Source organism: Oncorhynchus nerka, linkage group LG27 (assembly GCF_034236695.1).
Source record: "Oncorhynchus nerka isolate Pitt River linkage group LG27, Oner_Uvic_2.0, whole genome shotgun sequence".
NCBI classification, from domain to species: Eukaryota; Metazoa; Chordata; class Actinopteri; order Salmoniformes; family Salmonidae; genus Oncorhynchus; species Oncorhynchus nerka.
The window spans coordinates 20,644,701-20,660,261 of record NC_088422.1 but is presented as its reverse complement, the minus strand read 5'-3'; the positions used below and the strand labels follow the sequence as shown (position 1 = coordinate 20,660,261).

The window sequence follows — 15,561 nt, the reverse complement described above, 5'->3', positions numbered from 1 at the left end:
TTAAAACCTACAGTTCTTAACCTACGCATTGACCATGGATATTCCTAACGCATACCCGAACTCCGAAACGGCCTGGGCTCCCGACACTAAGGATTGTATGCCTCGCAGCCCTCCATTCTACTCCCCCCTGGCAAGACCCTCGACACCCCCTACCTGTACACAACCTGAGGACGTGTTTGATGGGGTGGTCAGTACTATTTTTGTTGACACAATCAAGGCCTCAGTAGCCGCGCTTTTAGACGTGGTGATTGGAGAATATATACGAGAAAAATGCATCGGTTGTGAGATTAATCACCCCAGCCAGCGAAGGCACCCCTGCCTATACGATCCCCCAAGATACTACTTTTTCAACAATTTTGAGGCGCTGGTGAAAAGACTTTGGTCCCGCCGGTTTATACCATCGCTGGTCAGAGCCCTGGAGGCTATGGGCCTTGTGCCGTCTATCCCCAGAGTTTACGGGGTAACCGAAGCATTCCTACACGAGCTAAAGGAGGCAATTCACATACACCAGAAACTCAAAGAAATCCGACACACCCTGGTGGAGGATAACAAATACAGGGAGGCTGTGGTGTCGGATGTGTTGGCTTTCTGGCTCAATAAACCCCAAGAGCCCGAGTGACATTTTTGTTATTTAGATGTAGAGCAATGGGTAACTATATGTATACGATGTTAGATAGAATAAATACATTTTTTCTTTTGAGAGAACTTACAAGTGTTATGCATCAAATTATTGAAAATAAAGTGAACAATGTCTCGTTCTACAAAACCCCCAATTCCGGGGCTAATGTAGAGCGTGTTTTGAAAATGGACCAAATCATGACTCATGTACGCCATGCTGGCGAGGTTCTACAATGGACACAAATGGTAACCCGGCTTGGTGGTGATTCTGAACAACTAGAAACAACCTTGTCTAAGATTTTACTTTATTTGTTTGAAACACCCTTTAATTGTACCATGTATCATATGTGTTGTTTATATACTTTTATAGCGGATGTGTCTGTTGTAAAAATTCAGCGAAACAAACCTGTTAATCTAAACCAAATATACAAGGTTTTACATGATTCGATCATAGAGAAAGGGGGGGCATGTATCCTGCAACAAATTAGGGATTGTCTGTATACGTAATACCTAATGTTTTCATGAAAATAAAAATCCCAAAAATGAAAATGAAATGTTGTTATTTGAAAGTGGCTCATTAACATTATTGTACCTCAGAGAGGCAAGAAGGATGGCAGAGCAGATTTTGAAAAACATTTATTATAATCCCTCTAACCCGGGGTCTTATGGTGGTAAGGAGCGTTTACAGCGCGCTTTAGCCGAAGAAACAGGTCACAGGTTAAGCGATGCTAAAGTCACTGAGTGGCTATCCGAACAAGATGCGCACACTCTACATAAACCCGTGAGAAAACATTTTCCTAGAAATAGAGTTTTTTCTACACACCCATTGTCCCAATTTCAGGCGGATCTATGTGACATGCAGGCCCTTGCAGATAAAAATGAAGGAAACCGCTACATGCTAACGGTCATAGATATTTTCTCTAAAATAGCTTTTGTCCGGGTCTTAAAGAATAAGAGCGGCGCTGAGGTGACCAGGGCATTTGCCTCTATCTTGAAGGAAGGAGGCGCCCCCAAGAAAGTGCAGACCGATGGCGGAAAATAATTTTTTAATAAGACCTTTCAGAAACTAATGAAAAAGCACAATATAGTACATTTTGCTACAGGATCGGATTTGAAAGCTTCTGTGGTTGAACGCTTTAACAGGACTCTGAAGGAGAGGATGTGGCGCTATTTTACAGCGCACAACACGCATAGATATATAGATATAGTTCAAGATTTAGTAATTGCGTATAACAATAGTTATCATAAAAGTATAAGGATGAAACCCTCCAAGTCTCTTCGGAAAACTCTTTTCAAGTCTTTAAAAATCTGTATGGTTTGCTCCCTCTTCGCCGTAAGAAAAAAATACATTTTAAATTTATTGTGGGGGACTTGGTTCGTATATCCAAGTTGAGGGGTGTTTTCGATAAAAAATACGTGCAAGGATACAGTGACGAGCTTTTCACGGTTACAGAATGTCTGCCGCGCATACCCCGGTCTACATATTAAAAGATTATGACGGGGAACTTATAACGGGATCTTTTTATGAGCAGGAATTACAGAAGGTAACGGTTGGTAAAGACAAGGTGTTTCACGTAGAGGAGATTCTAGATCAAAAGAGAGAGAAAGGTCAAAAATGGGTGCTGGTCCGCTGGAAAAACTGGCCGCTAAAATTCAACAGCTGGGTATTAGAGAAGGATGTAGTGGAGGCATCAGGGGTTAATTTAAACCCCCATGCATGATAAAATACATCCTCATTCGGGTGTACACCGGAGGGCATAATGGAACACAGCGGCTTCTACCTGACTCTCCCCAGTAATGCGTCAGCACACATATATCGTAATAATCAGAGTTCTAATTATACAACCAATTTTCCAAAGCCTATAGAGTTATCAGAAGCCTGGGAAGTAGGGCTCAGCGAGATTACATACCCCCATAGCTGGTATAATATCAAAGATAAGGACCGGGAATTTTATTTCAAAAAGTTAACGGAACCTGCTAAATTTATTAAGGTTAAAAAAGGGTTCTATAGAACCATCGAAAGGCTCGTCTCCGAGTTGAATGAACGGCTATCGCAGAACAGTATGGAAATATTCCTGATGTACAACCCTATAAATAAAAGGGTCCAAATCTCAGGAGATGCTTCCGGGGGGATAAAGACCAGTGGTAATTTAGCCTACATGTTAGGGATGGGGCCCAATACATGGACGTATGTGAGAGATAAATAATTCCCATTCCCCGCGGATATACATGCAGGATTTTACAACATATTTGTGTATACCGACATCATATCCTATCAAAGGGTCGGAGACAGCTGTGTGCCACTCCTGAGAACGGTTCATATAGATGGAAAGGATGGGGACATCGTCACTGTCACCTACGACAAGCCACACTACGTACCTGTAAGCAAGAAATATATTGAAAACATTCTTGTTGAGCTTAAAACGGATCAGAACGAAAACATTGAATTTACTTATGGTAAAACGATTGTAAAACTCCACTTTAGACCCACCAAAACCTCTCTACATATATAATATTAGTATTATATATTTTATATACATAATACATCTAAATTAAAATTATGGAACACCGACATCTCGACCCTAACCGGTATGTCACATACTATGTGGATCAAGTGGGTAATGGGTTACCAGGATATTATGGATCGCCCACCATGTATGGTTCGGGGATCGGAGGGATATTTCGTAATCTCTTTAGGATGGTTTTACCGTTTATGAAGAGAGGCTTCAGCATAGCCAAACCGCATTTAAAATCAGCAGCAAAAAATATAGTGAGGTTGTCGCCAATGCGATAACCAGAAGGGCGTCACCAGATGTCGAGAGTCAAGAAGGCTCGGGGTTGATGATGTTGTCTCGAAGACCGAAAAAGAGACCGCCAGGTATAAGGCGAAGCCTTGAGCCTAAAAAACGGCGGTTAACGGTTAAAAGAAACTCAGTTAGTCAAAGACGGGGTAAAGTGAGGAGGTCTGGACCAAAAACGGTAAAAAGAATACTCGGAAGTATTTTCTAAAAGAACAAGCACCATGGCTCTTTTACACCGCATGTCCTCTGAAGCTATAAAAACAGAGCTCAATCTTTTCACGGCCCCCTTAACCCAACATTCAGTAGAGAGGTCCAGTTATGTGGAGATAACTGCCATTACAGACAACGGCCCCATAGAGTTTTTCATACCAGGCCACGGTGACAACTATCTGGACCTCAACAACACCTTGGTGCATTTGCGTCTAAAAGTAACCAAAAGAGATGGTACTGATATTGCAAACGATGCCAAAGTGAGTCTCATTAATTACCCAGTGGCCACCATCTTCTCCCAAGTGGATGTGACTTTGGGGGAACGGCTAATCAGTCAAAGCAGTGCCACATACCCCTACCGTGCCATCATGGAATGCTTACTCAACTACTCTGAAGACACTCTCAAGACCCAATTCAGCGCAGGGCTTTTTAGCAAGGATACTGCAGGAGGCTCTATGGAATCGACAGACCCATCCACAGGTGCAAATAAAGGCCTGGCCGCCCGGGCTCGCTACTGTGCAGAATCTCGAGAGTTTCATCTGCTAGGCCCTATACACTCTGACATTTTCTTTCAAGAACGTTTACTCTTAAATGCGGTTGATTTAAGACTAAAATTAACCAGGACCAAGGATGAGTTTTGCCTAATGTCTGCAACGGATGGGGACTTTAGCTTAAAAGTGTTGGGGGCCACGCTTTTTATTAAAAAAGTATCGGTATCTCCGGCAGTTCGTCTGGGTCACTCACAGGCTTTGCTGAAAGGAAATGCCCTTTACCCTCTCCAAAGAATTACCATGAAAACCTTTAGCATACCTGTGGGCAGCAGAATCTGCAGTCAAGAAAACCTATTTCTAGGCCATTTACCGCGATACGTAGTTATAGGTTTGGTTGATCACGCCTCCAATACGGGCAGCTTAAATAAAAACCCCTTTAATTTTCAACACTTCAATGCAGAGTATGTCGCTCTGTGTCAGGACGGACGTCAGGTCCCTGCTAAGGCTTTCCAACCGCAATTTAATAACAACATATCTGTGCGAGAATTTTACAATCTATTCCTGGCTACCGGGAGGCATCTAAAAGATCTCTCTTTACCTATTGACAGAAATGATTTTGCCGAGGGTTACACAATGTATGCTTTCAATTTATCCCCAGATGATGACACCTCAGGAAATCTTTCTGTGGTGTCCCAAGGTAACCTCAGGCTGGAAATGCGTTTCCGTACACCTTTAGCCTGTACGGTTAGCATGATTGTTTATGCCTGCTCTGATTCAATCTTGGAGGTGAATAGCCGAAGACAGGTTTTAGTAGATTATTATTAAGGATCGTTGAGCAAAAGACATGAATACCCAAGAGTTGGAAGGGCTGATGAGCCGACTGATTGGAAAACAATTTTGCGGAGTGTTGGCTTGTGATGAATTACCTATGGAGAAATGGAAGGTGCGGCCTGCAATGTTTATTGTCAATACCCATCCTAAAAACATGCCGGGTGAACATTGGCTAGCTGTGACCTTAGAAGAGGAAGGAGGAAGAAAAATCTCAACTTTTTTTGATTCCTATGGTTTCCCACCCGGTTTTTCACATTTCCCAAATCTATTAAAGAATTTCTGACCAAAAATGGCTCAAAGATATACTACAATATCAAACAGGTGCAAGATACCCTTTCAACGACATGCGGTCAACACTGTGTATTCTACCTATGCCAAAGAGCCCGGGAGTTTCTTTTGAAGATGTTATGTCTCTTTATAAGGATGATTTAAGAAGTAATGATAAAGTTGTAGCTTGTTTTGTTAGAAAATATCAAAAGTGTTCAAATGTGTATCCTCTAAGAACGTGTAATCAAGGCGTATGCTCACGCCAAATGTTTCAAGAATGCCACAAATGTTAAATTGCTTATTTTTCAAATAAAATTTATTGAATTTAATCATAGTCATTCAAAAGTCATTCAAAAGGCTAACCACCCAGAGAGATCGGGATTAGGGAAAGGTCCAGAGGCGTTCAGGGGGGTAAATGGGTTATCGTCATTCATTTCATAAGGATGCGAGGGTTTTGGGGCATGTTTAGGGGTGCTGTATCTCGGTGACGGTTTGTGTTTTAAAGAGTGAATCTGTTGCCGAATCTTATAGTTGGGTACACCCGAGAGGGGTATGTTGAGGATGGCCAGGGCCTTAAGAAACTGAAGCCACCCTGGAGGTCTTCGGTCATCACCTTGTGGGCAGATGTGGTACTTTTAAGCAAGTCAAGTATATGTGAACCCTTGACAACAGCCCCCTGAAGGATAAACTCTCCTTTGTCATTCCAAGTAGCTGCCCCATTTGAGTCTTTTAGCTTGTTCATAATGTAGCTAACATTTTTCCTGTTACGTGCCGGAACATGGGTTAACAAGTCATGCATAACTTTATCTTCAACAGGCATTTGATCTTCAGATGGTAAGCTCGCAGGTACCGGCCTTACAGGGGCGTGGCTCTCGCGAGGCTCGTCATCTTTTAAAGGGTCCTGTAGGGAAATAGTTAAATGGCCTGTCTCTCTCTCCCCTTGTTTCACCAAGGACAAATACCTTTGCAAGAGGTTTGTGTATTTTTGGACCTTATCATAGGGGTTCAATCCTTTTTGATTCAAAATATCCTTCATGGCCGTATCCAAATCATTTTCCGCTGTTTGTCTGATATTTTCGGGGGCCCCTGCATTTGTTTTTTTAAGTCTATCCAACTCTTGTTGTGGCACCAGATACATTTTATTGGCCATCACCCTATGTGTTCAACCACCACGTCGGGCTGCAATAAAGCTGGTGATGAAGGGCACGGCTATACTTAGTAAAGGTAGAATAAAACCGCCAGACTGTTGTATGCTATGTCGTTTCTTTTGAAGACTGACCCTTTTATTGGCAAAGAGCTTGATCGAGGTCTTTTGTCTCTTTAATTTTTTCAATTGTGTCAGGGTGAGTGGAATGCGTCCTTTGAGAAGATTCAAAGCAATCTCACATAGGGATAATATGAGATCTGAAGAACAGTGACCCAAGATGGCCTTCCGTTCATTAGATGTAGCCCCAATTAGGCTTCTCAAGAGGGGCAAGTTTCTTTTTAAACGCAGAGACATAGCGGCTACTTTTTTTTAGGAATGTACACAGCCGGCCACTCCCACGGGAACCGGTTCGTAGCCTCAGGTGTTCTGGAGTATTTGCTTTTAAATCCACGATTAAATAAGAAAATGGCGCTTGGGTTGCGTCCTCGTAGCTCTCCATAAAGTAGGATTTCCTTCCCGGGTACATCTGCTGAGCTAGAGTGTTAATTTGTAGTTTGTCTCTAGGATTTTTGAACAAAACCATGTAATTGGCGTTCAAACTGATGGTGCGGCTATTTTTACCTTGGTGAAACACATTCTGCACCAAGTAAAGCACGGACAGGTTTCTATGATGCGTATATTGGGTAAACGCTCGGGCAATTTCGGGATGTTCGCTACCTGCAAATAGCATATCGTCCAAAACCAACAGATTGTTTTTATGAGGAGGTAAAAGTTCATCATCAGACAGGGTATCAGGTATTCCTTCAACAAACTTGATTTTTATTGTCTTCAACAATTCATCATACAGAGGTTGATAACATGAATAACACCACACAACATTATCAGGCTTTTGAGATAACACATGTTCAGAATTCTCTAAAATACTTTTTACAAAAACAAGTTTTACCACTATTCGAAGGCCCTGCGATTAAGGCCGAAAATGGTAGTTGCAACCGGGGTCAAAACCTTCTACAGCAGTCATTATATCTTAAGCTTTAAGACCCCTGTAGCTTGTAGCATAAGTCAACACCCAAAGGGGTAATGTGGTCCAGTCAGGCAAAAGCAGTCTCTTGTCATAGACAACCCTGAATCTTTTAGTAAGTGGGGCCTTCCTCAGATGGAAGCCCTTTATTATACACAACAATCTTTTTGTAGGAGCTCCTAAATCTCAAAGTCACTATTCCTGTCATTTAGGAACCACCCCTCAAACAAACGTGTGATTGATTCCTAGTTTTTACACGAGGTGTATTTTTTTTCATAGTTTTTGAGTCACGCCTGACACACTGCGGCCTGTAGCATAAGTCAGTAGCCATAGGGCAATGTAGTCCCGTCAGGCAAAAGCACTCTCTTGTCATAGACAACCCTGAATCTTTTAATGAGTGGGGCATTCCTCAGATGGAAGCCCTTTTTATCCCTAACAATCTTTTTGTAGGAGCTCAAAATCTCCAAGTCACTATTCCTGTCATTTAGGAACCCCTCGACCAAGCGTGTGATTGATTCCAAGTTTACACGTTGGGCATTTTCATAGTTTTGAGTCACTCCTTTGGCTTTCAATACCACGTGATTCTTTAGCGTTCTAAAAGCATAGCTTTTGGGCCCACAGGATGACCATTCTGTGATATGGTCACCCTCTGCGAGTTCGCTCGTTAAGCCACCCAGATAGTTGCTGAGTGGGGGGCTCCAATCCCCTGGTTTGCTTACATAGACCACAGAGTCTGTGTCGTGGTAAAGTACCCGCCTCTGAAGCTGCTCCATGAGCTTGTACAGTTCAAGTCGGCCATAGGCCGTGGTAAATGCTGCAAGAAACACATTTACATTACCCGGGGTAGAACCCACTTCTTGTTACGTCGCCATTGCACCAAGGCAATGTCTTGACTCAAGAATGAAAATGTGAAATTTCGTATTGGTCCGAAAAAATGAATTCCAAAAATTCTTCAGGGTCTTTAATAATCGACGTTGTCAACATATTACACCTCTGCGCTAATTTGCCCCAAAGCGAATTTAGGTACAATTTCGACACATTTCGTTTGGTTTTGTTGACCTCTATTCTGTCAGGGTCAAGAAGGATGCCTTCTCTGTCATGATAGTCTTGAATGTACCTGTCTTTACTTTCTTGATCTGTGACCGATGCAGGATAGCCTGAAGCCATTTGCTTACATCTCAAGAAGGTCTTGATGTACTCTTTAAAAGAGTGTCTGATTTCTTTGGAAAGTTCCATACTTCAAAGATTTTGGCCACACGATACCCCATCTCTAAAGCCTTAGAGAATTCAGCTGTGACCCATACACCTGTCAGTGCTCTTTCTTGATCTGTGTGATCACATGGGGTTTGTTGTATGTTTTCACTGCAGGTGCGACAAAGGGGAAAGAAAAGTTTTCCTTGAGGGCCCCTGTAAGGCAACACAGGTATAAACAAACCCCTTGGAGGGTAGACTGTTGCTTTGATCAGACCAAAATAGTTTTGAGGTAAGTCAAAATCACGATGAATAATTTCAGGATGACCTATAGGATAGCATGAGGAACTCATTACATGCGGATAAAGGGATGTAAAATCCACATAGCCTATTGTCTCGTCGGGTTGCGCTACATACCTCAATGTCAAAGCATTGGTACGGCCGCCATACAAGGCCTGTCTTGGCTCCAGAGGTTCTGGGATGTCAAAGCTGGAAAGGAATGCTTGAACATGAGGATCAGACTTTTTGAGGGCTGTCCATTCGTGCTCCCACAAAACAACCACTTTTAGACCATAAGTAGCCTGTAACGAATCAACTTTGTCTTGAAACTCTTCGTACATTTCCCCAAAAGTCTTTTGGGTTAGGACACATATGTTCTGGGGCACAAAGCAAGATTTGCAACCATGGAAGAAACAACCGTTGTACTCATACACGGTCTCAACCCCGTCAATCTTGGTGTAGCCATCTACATGGTAAGAGCCAAACGCCTTCTCCCCTCGATTCAAAGCATGTTGAATAAAAATGTCTTTATCCTGGGCCATATACTCTAGCCATTGAATGGACCCACTAGAGTAGGCCTTGAACTGGCGACGGTAGTGTCGGCATATAGTGTGTACGGTATGTTTTCATGCATGCCGATGCAATCGTTGTACAACTTGTACAACTTGTACAACTCCAAGGGTCAATACCTGCATCTTTGATTACCTCTTCTCTGAATCTGAGGCATCCTTCACGAAGTATAACCACATCATTGTCACAGTATGATTCCATCTCTTTATGGAAATCAAAGGTGCCATGTCTTACTGTCTCATACCAAGTCATGAATCTCTCTCGCTCTTTGGGAGACATTTGATCACACCCATACATTTCTGGGCTGGGATATGATCCTATATAGTGTAGATTCTCCTCAGATGTGAAGAAGTGGGGGAACCAGCCTTTCACAGAGTTTTCAAAACCCAAGGCCTCTGGCATTTGAGCCAATCTCATGGGTAAGAAGCTTAAACTGTCAATGTATCTCTGGTTGAAGGCGGGATCTACAAAACACAGGATTTTACTCCCTTGCGCTAGGACCCTCGGCGCTATGCCTTGCTGTATCAAGGGGTTCAGAAGAAGGTACGAGTCGTAGGCTCTAGCATTGTGCGCTATGAACGTAAAGTTTCGGTACTGTGGTTTTCTAAAATGTTTTAGAAAGAGTAGTGCACAATTGGATCCTTCTGCAGACCACTTTTCCCCGTGAATGTCATGGTAGATACAAAAATAGGCAAATGATCCCCCGATTGTTGATTTGTCTCAAAATCATAGAACACATATTTCTCTGAAGGTTCATCTTCAGCCAAGGGCTGAATATAACACTCGTGTGGCACTTCTTGAACCACTTCAGCATTTCTGCTTTTCAGACCCCCTTTACAGATTGGACACTGTAGGATTCCACAAACATGTGGTTTAGGGCTATCTATTTTAAGGCTGTAATTGCAATGATATTTTGGGCATTTCTTGTTAATGGCACAAATGCTTACAGATTTACAGGCCTTAGGGTGCCATGTTTCAATTTTGTGTTTATCGTAACAGTAGGTCGAACGACATGTGCGATGGCAATCCTCACATGGTGTCAAGTTTAGGGTCTGCATAGGGCACTCGGCATCCTGACATACAGAACAGTTATAACGGCACGAGTGCCCCCCCTTTCGGCTGTAGCCGGTATGGCAGGATCTACACACATAGGTTGCCCCTAGGAACGCCGTGACGTTTGTAACGGCATAGTAATGTTCGTTTTGCACATAAAAGTACAGAATCTGGGGGTGCGGTTGGGGGGTGTTTTGGAACTTCAAGAGAGCTGCATTAGCTCTACTGTGGTACAAAACCACAATCTTGATATTCAGAAGGTTTTCAAATTTGACAATGTCTGAGAATGCCACGCCTTCATGGATCCCGAGACCCACCGCCATTTGGATCTCTCTAGCCTTTTGCAATGCCGTCAGATCAGTACATCCGGGGTTAAGTAAATGCGCTAGGCCTATTGCAAAACATAGCTTATTATCGGGATTGTGAACGTTTATGAGGTAGGCCCTTTTATTGCTTATGATTTCTGACTGCATTAGGCTATCAAGCTTCCTTCTCTGCCCACCGCCCCCCTGTGGTTGACGTATTATTTGCACTACAAGCTCTAGGGTTCGATCGGCTATGATGGCTAAATTTGACTGAACAAGGCGTTCTACCAGCGCTGTAAATTGTTCAAGATCTGCTTCGCCATTGGGTAAAATAAGAGATACTGAATTATGCAGGCTATCTCCACATATTTCCAACTGTAAGACATCACGAGTTTTGCCATAATCTCTTGCTGTTTCTAACAGGTCATTCAGAGTGTCCATTATCATCATGTAAAATACAGCATAGTCAAGATTCTGATTCACACATAGGAAATTGAAAAACTGTCGAATCTCTGTATTGTTGAATTTATTCCTGTACACAACCCTGACACGTCTATCATGAACATCTGCTGCCAGATTTATTAGATAATTGTCCAATTCCCCAAAAACATCTTGTGGCGTTTCAGACTCTACGGACCTAGGCGTTACGGGTTGTTCTATCGCTGTCGGGGTTGTCGGGGCCGAAATTGTCTGACTCTCGTTCATACGATTAATTAAGGTTATGAGGGGTTCGGGAATCTGGGATAATATGTTTTCCTCAACCCCCCCTGACTGGTTCATACGATTAATCATTTCTAAGAGTTCGGCTGGAATCTGTGTTAATATGCTTTCATCTAACGTTCCTGAATCGTTCATACGTCTTATAACTTCTAGGAGTTCGTCTGGAATCTGGGATAAGAGGCTTTCAACTGTCTCCCCGTGTTGCGTTAGTTCTGCCATTTTTGGATAATTAAGAGTGTTCGTTTTTTTTTCTTTCTGTAATGGTTGGTGTTACATGTATGATTTTAGCGTCTGTATTTGCGTTTTTTAATGGGGTTGCTGTTTAACATGCGTGGAATTGTTCTATGCCAGAATAACATATCGTCTCTGTACTGTCTCTCAATTAAATCCCCCAGTCGTTTGTATAGCAAAACATTCCTCGATTTCAAAGCCCTGGAAAATAATGTGAAAAACCTTTCTTGTTCGGCTGCAGGTATTGAGGCCGTAGAATTGACTGGGTCTATAAGGTTGGCCGCATCACAGAATAGCTGGTCATCAACATCTGACATGTCATTAAAAACAGGTCTCTTGGGTGTTTCATTCGAATGCTCGGGGCGCCGAATCCCCCAGCTCTAGATTTATGTGGTCGTCTGTGCCGTTTTTCGCCGGTGCGGAGTCTGAATGAAAATAATACATACACAATTACGTTATTAGATATAAAAATATATATGTTAGCTACATACAAATGTCAAATACCTTTCCGTTATAATAATATATATTAACAGTACATAGTTAAAATACCTCGGCTTTTTTGGCGCTTGTTGTGACGAATCGCCGAAACCGGGGGTGTGTGACTTTTTCCCTCTAGCGTTCCAGATTCTGCTGGGTCTGTCTCCGGGCAGTCTGAAAAAACATTATTTGTCCTTGTTTTAACATAGGCTATCAACAGATCTATAACTAATAAAAAGGCTGATAACTAATAACAAAACTGTATAATGGTCCCATACCTTGTCCCTGGAGCGCCGGCTCTTGAAGCAGCAAGTTCCCGGCCCAACAATAGTTTTCGGGTGGGCTTGATTCTGAGCAGTGTACTTGGGCCACAGTGAACGGTAGAATTGCATCAAAGTCCTGCGTGTCAGCTGTCCATAACGCATCCTTTATCATAAAGGGCTGTATGTCGGCTGTAAATACATAAAATAGTTTTAAAAAATAGTACAACCTATTTTTAAAATGTTTATATATAAATATTTCTTGGGTATGTGTTTAATTATAAGGACTTACAACGAAAAAAGGCCGTTGGTGATTGTCTGCCAGACTTTTGCTCCTGCGAACCCCCATCATGTTCCAGATCAGGTAAATCGCGTAAAAGCTGCGTAAATGTTGGGGATCCTAGATTCCATTAGACAATGTTAACAGTTATACGCTATATCTACACTTTTTTTTTTTTTTTACCTATATTGGGCTTTTGGCCTGAAATACCCAAATAACTAGGGTTTAATATTCCAATAATATTCAAACAAATCTTAAAATATGTTTTTTTCATTTACTCACCTCCAGAAATATCCATTATGCGAGATTCCCTTATTCCGAATATTATTATTATTATTTTAATCTGTCCATGCAGCTCAATATTCGGGCCTTTATGTTTGCGCTAAAGCAATGCTGACAACGTTAAAAAATAGTTCTGTCCCTAACTATCTAAAAGTTCGGAATGAGTTTTTTTGAGAGATGTATGCTACACCCCCAACCCATGTATGTCTGGTTTAGAGAACACAGGCTGTGAATTCAAACAACAGGAGGGGATGTCGTGACATTCTGTCTGCAAACGGGGTGTGTGGGGGCCGCAGATTAGAGATATCTATGTTTAACCCCCGCTGTTCGGCTGATATCTCGACATGCCTTCTGCATGATAGTGCACACCTTGGTTTCAAACGGTTCTCTACAGATAAGAGTTCTGGGACCCCCCCAACCTTAGGATTTGTGTTACACACACAACCAACCACCCACACACACACACACACACACACACACACACACACACGCCTGTTGCTCCGCCTCAAGACCCCTCCCCACACACACAAACACTCTGATTCTATTTTACTTCGCGACAGAGTTGGAAGACGTTGTTAAATAGGTTTTTCCCATAGTTAAAGGGTGAGATACCGTTTTTAAACATTCCTTTTATTGAATTCCAAAATATTTCGTACAACCTTTAAGACATGTTTGAATTAAGTAACCCATTTGAATAATATTTAAACATGCAGCACACGTGTTTTATGTAAAAAATTTTAAAAAACTTGGATGCAGGTCTTTGTACATTATTACAAACTTTAATAAAACGTAATGTTCATAACATACCCAATGTAGGAATAGACTATAAAATAATACATGTTTTTTTTCAGATCTTACAGTTGTCTGCGCCAGACCCTAGCTTGAGAGAAAAGAGCGCTACCCCTTAGTTAAATGGGGGGGTGTACATTTTCAAAAATTAACACCTACATTTTAACACACGTTATAATTCAACATTTATTTTAACTATTTCTTACAGATATATGGGGTCCTGTTAGCCCTGAACATTATCCGTTTCCAATTCCCCATCACAAAGTCTTTTCCGCGCTCCGTCGAAGCTCTGTCCACTTTCCTGCCAGGGAAAGATCCGCCTTCGAACTTGTTGTTGTTCCGGTGTATGTCTCAACGATAACCTATGTTGTTCCGGGGTATGTCTCAACGATAACCTAGGCCATCGCCGTAATTGTTCACGATTTTCGAAAAGACTGTCCAGTTTATTCATCAGGGTTCGGAAAATGTGGTAATCGCGCCATTTAAAACTGAACATTATTTGAAAAAAATTTACATCCTTGCATGCTTTGGAGGATACATATGGACTGACCGTTTTCGTAGCATTTGACCTGTCAAATTGTTCACATGCTAAAATTGTCACTCTGGAGTCCGGGGTATAACCCATGTATGTGACTCTCAGGGCCATTAGATCCTGACGTCCACAGACTTGTTCTTCCAACGCATATCCTGGCAGCCTTGAAGCACTCAGGGCACGTTCCATTTGACACAAAGCTAGCCTTATTTTAAGCCATTCTCGCATCCTTAGCGCTAGAGAAAAAGGCTCGGGTTCTGCACGATAAAAGGGTTGGGACACGCTGTCTGTGAATATCTTAACCGTAGATTCCTCCGGGTTGAATATGTACGAAATATGGCCCTCGCTTGTACACAGAAATCCGTTAAAACATTCGGGAGCCTCTACCAAAATATCCTCCAAGCTTTTGGCGTTGGGTTCGTGACATGAGCTACAGAGCACTCCGAGAATTCCCCTTGTAGACATATTTTTAAATGCTTAATATTCAGGTCTTAAAAATGGCTTGTTCTGGACATTTATAATGCTGAGGCCCCAGCGCTATCTATAGCCCCAGACATTCCTGCTTCATAGATAACAACCATAAGGGAGATAAAACTGGGGGGTGGGGGGGGGGCATGGGCCCCAAAAGTTCAAACACCCTCTAACACATGACCACACGAACAGGGGGGGGGGGGGGGCGGGGCGGGGGCACATATTCTGTACATGTCATCAGGTCATAAGGTCAGCAATCAATCAAATTTGACACATGCCGTATCCTATTACTCTCTGATATGACACAATAAATTGTCAAATTAATAACAATAATATGTAACTGTATCAATTTTTTCTCCCATAACTACCGTTGACCTTAACAAAGGCCCCAGGACCAGTTGAAGCAAAATAGCCCCATAACAGCAAAGATCTACCACCATATATTACTGTAACGGCTTTCTTCCGCTGAAGGAGAGGAGGACCAAAATGCAGCGTGGTTAGTGTTCAACATCTTTAATATTGACGATAAACGAGAACATTACAAAATACAAAACAAAAAAAATACAAAAAAGTGAAAACCGAAACAGTCCTATCTTGTGCAATGACACAAAGACAGAAGACAATCACCCACAAAATTCCCAAAGAACATGGCTGCCTAAATATGGTTCCCAATCAGAGACAACGACAGACAGCTGCCTCTAATTGAGAACCAATCTAGGCAACCATAGACATACA

General features: G+C 42.2%; 2 long non-coding RNA genes across 2 annotated transcripts; both read right to left on the bottom strand.

Annotated features, from left to right (window-relative positions):
- Positions 1-12,103: 12,103 nt before the first annotated feature.
- LOC135565192 (uncharacterized) lies at positions 12,104-12,512 on the bottom strand. The gene is made up of 3 exons (XR_010461378.1): positions 12,491-12,512; positions 12,285-12,386; positions 12,104-12,160 (listed from the first exon to the last, which is right to left on the bottom strand). It is a non-coding gene; the product is annotated as an uncharacterized LOC135565192 (long non-coding RNA).
- A 47-nt stretch (positions 12,513-12,559) lies between these two features.
- LOC135565191 (uncharacterized) lies at positions 12,560-14,950 on the bottom strand. Its single transcript, XR_010461377.1, has 3 exons — positions 14,030-14,950; positions 12,765-12,852; positions 12,560-12,664 (listed from the first exon to the last, which is right to left on the bottom strand). It is a non-coding gene; the product is annotated as an uncharacterized LOC135565191 (long non-coding RNA).
- Between the last annotated feature and the right edge of the window lie 611 nt (positions 14,951-15,561).